This window comes from Hypomesus nipponensis, chromosome 20 (assembly GCF_054491055.1).
Source record: "Hypomesus nipponensis isolate SF chromosome 20, ASM5449105v1, whole genome shotgun sequence".
NCBI classification, from domain to species: domain Eukaryota; kingdom Metazoa; phylum Chordata; class Actinopteri; order Osmeriformes; family Osmeridae; genus Hypomesus; species Hypomesus nipponensis.
Window position 1 is genome coordinate 1735001 of NC_140380.1, and position 2500 is coordinate 1737500.

The 2500-nt window shown below is 46.9% G+C and overlaps 9 non-coding genes across 9 annotated transcripts in view; all 9 read left to right on the forward strand.

The window, feature by feature from the left end:
* The window catches only part of LOC146243867 (5S ribosomal RNA), a 119-nt gene extending 61 nt beyond the window's left edge, over positions 1-58 (forward strand). Inside the window, exon 1 of the ribosomal RNA XR_014738011.1 lies at positions 1-58. This exon is cut by the window's left edge and continues 61 nt beyond it. This is a non-coding gene — a ribosomal RNA (5S ribosomal RNA).
* Positions 59-230: 172 nt separating this feature from the next.
* Positions 231-349, forward strand: LOC146243868 (5S ribosomal RNA). The gene has a single exon (XR_014740056.1). It is a non-coding gene; the product is annotated as a 5S ribosomal RNA (ribosomal RNA).
* Positions 350-523: 174 nt separating this feature from the next.
* Positions 524-642, forward strand: LOC146243869 (5S ribosomal RNA). Its single transcript, XR_014738712.1, has one exon. It is a non-coding gene; the product is annotated as a 5S ribosomal RNA (ribosomal RNA).
* A 204-nt stretch (positions 643-846) lies between these two features.
* On the forward strand, positions 847-965 carry LOC146243870 (5S ribosomal RNA). The gene has a single exon (XR_014740057.1). It is a non-coding gene; the product is annotated as a 5S ribosomal RNA (ribosomal RNA).
* Positions 966-1137: 172 nt separating this feature from the next.
* Positions 1138-1256, forward strand: LOC146243871 (5S ribosomal RNA). Its single transcript, XR_014738012.1, has one exon. It is a non-coding gene; the product is annotated as a 5S ribosomal RNA (ribosomal RNA).
* A 172-nt stretch (positions 1257-1428) lies between these two features.
* Positions 1429-1547, forward strand: LOC146243872 (5S ribosomal RNA). The gene has a single exon (XR_014738013.1). It is a non-coding gene; the product is annotated as a 5S ribosomal RNA (ribosomal RNA).
* A 172-nt stretch (positions 1548-1719) lies between these two features.
* LOC146243873 (5S ribosomal RNA) lies at positions 1720-1838 on the forward strand. Its single transcript, XR_014738014.1, has one exon. It is a non-coding gene; the product is annotated as a 5S ribosomal RNA (ribosomal RNA).
* Positions 1839-2014: 176 nt separating this feature from the next.
* Positions 2015-2133, forward strand: LOC146243874 (5S ribosomal RNA). The gene has a single exon (XR_014738015.1). It is a non-coding gene; the product is annotated as a 5S ribosomal RNA (ribosomal RNA).
* A 176-nt stretch (positions 2134-2309) lies between these two features.
* Positions 2310-2428, forward strand: LOC146243875 (5S ribosomal RNA). Its single transcript, XR_014735042.1, has one exon. It is a non-coding gene; the product is annotated as a 5S ribosomal RNA (ribosomal RNA).
* Positions 2429-2500: the final 72 nt, after the last annotated feature.

The following is a 2500-nucleotide window of genomic DNA, read 5'->3' on the forward strand; positions in this document are numbered from 1 at the left end:
TCGGGCCTGGTTAGTACTTGGATGGGAGACCGCCTGGGAATACCAGGTGCTGTATGCTCTTTTGCTCATTCACTTAGAAACTGAAATCTTGCAATATGCACAAGTAGTCCTTCATGAAAGGGGCTGGAAGCTGTTTTCATTTTGACACGAGAGAGAGAGAGAGAGACTACCTTGCATTGTCAATTGCTAAATCTGTATATGGATAAGTAGCCTATGGTTGTCAACTTATTTCGTACGGCCATACCAGCCTGGCAACGCCTGATCTCGTCTGATCTCGGAAGCTAAGCAGGGTCGGGCCTGGTTAGTACTTGGATGGGAGACCGCCTGGGAATACCAGGTGCTGTATGCTCTTTTGCTCATTCACTTAGAAACTGAAATCTTGCAATATGCACAAGTAGTCCTTCATGAAAGGGGCTGGAAGCTGTTTTCATTTTGACACGAGAGAGAGAGAGAGAGAGACCACCTTGCATTGTCAATTGCTAAATCTGTATATGGATAAGTAGCCTATGGTTGTCAACTTATTTCGTACAGCCATACCAGCCTGGCAACGCCCGATCTCGTCTGATCTCGGAAGCTAAGCAGGGTCGGGCCTGGTTAGTACTTGGATGGGAGACCGCCTGGGAATACCAGGTGCTGTATGCTCTTTTGCTCATTCACTTAGAAACTGACATCTTGCAATATAAACAAGTAGTCCTTCATGAAAGGGGCTGGAAGCTGTTTTCATTTTGACACGAGAGAGAGAGAGAGAGAGAGAGAGAGAGAGAGAGAGAGAGAGAGAGAGACTACCTTGCATTGTCAATTGCTAAATCTGTATATGGATAAGTAGCCTATGGTTGTCAACTTATTTCGTACGGCCATACCAGCCTGGCAACGCCTGATCTCGTCTGATCTCGGAAGCTAAGCAGGGTCGGGCCTGGTTAGTACTTGGATGGGAGACCGCCTGGGAATACCAGGTGCTGTATGCTCTTTTGCTCATTCACTTAGAAACTGAAATCTTGCAATATGCACAAGTAGTCCTTCATGAAAGGGGCTGGAAGCTGTTTTCATTTTGACACGAGAGAGAGAGAGAGAGACCACCTTGCATTGTCAATTGCTAAATCTGTATATGGATAAGTAGCCTATGGTTGTCAACTTATTTCGTACGGCCATACCAGCCTGGCAACGCCCGATCTCGTCTGATCTCGGAAGCTAAGCAGGGTCGGGCCTGGTTAGTACTTGGATGGGAGACCGCCTGGGAATACCAGGTGCTGTATGCTCTTTTGCTCATTCACTTAGAAACTGAAATCTTGCAATATGCACAAGTAGTCCTTCATGAAAGGGGCTGGAAGCTGTTTTCATTTTGACACGAGAGAGAGAGAGAGAGACTACCTTGCATTGTCAATTGCTAAATCTGTATATGGATAAGTAGCCTATGGTTGTCAACTTATTTCGTACGGCCATACCAGCCTGGCAACGCCCGATCTCGTCTGATCTCGGAAGCTAAGCAGGGTCGGGCCTGGTTAGTACTTGGATGGGAGACCGCCTGGGAATACCAGGTGCTGTATGCTCTTTTGCTCATTCACTTAGAAACTGAAATCTTGCAATATGCACAAGTAGTCCTTCATGAAAGGGGCTGGAAGCTGTTTTCATTTTGACACGAGAGAGAGAGAGAGAGACCACCTTGCATTGTCAATTGCTAAATCTGTATATGGATAAGTAGCCTATGGTTGTCAACTTATTTCGTACGGCCATACCAGCCTGGCAACGCCCGATCTCGTCTGATCTCGGAAGCTAAGCAGGGTCGGGCCTGGTTAGTACTTGGATGGGAGACCGCCTGGGAATACCAGGTGCTGTATGCTCTTTTGCTCATTCACTTAGAAACTGACATCTTGCAATATGCACAAGTAGTCCTTCATGAAAGGGGCTGGAAGCTGTTTTCATTTTGACACGAGAGAGAGAGAGAGAGAGAGACTACCTTGCATTGTCAATTGCTAAATCTGTATATGGATAAGTAGCCTATGGTTGTCAACTTATTTCGTACGGCCATACCAGCCTGGCAACGCCCGATCTCGTCTGATCTCGGAAGCTAAGCAGGGTCGGGCCTGGTTAGTACTTGGATGGGAGACCGCCTGGGAATACCAGGTGCTGTATGCTCTTTTGCTCATTCACTTAGAAACTGAAATCTTGCAATATGCACAAGTAGTCCTTCATGAAAGGGGCTGGAAGCTGTTTTCATTTTGACACGAGAGAGAGAGAGAGAGAGAGACCACCTTGCATTGTCAATTGCTAAATCTGTATATGGATAAGTAGCCTATGGTTGTCAACTTATTTCGTACGGCCATACCAGCCTGGCAACGCCCGATCTCGTCTGATCTCGGAAGCTAAGCAGGGTCGGGCCTGGTTAGTACTTGGATGGGAGACCGCCTGGGAATACCAGGTGCTATATGCTCTTTTGCTCATTCACTTAGAAACTGACATCTTGCAATATGCACAAGTAGTCCTTCATGAAAGGGGCTGGAAG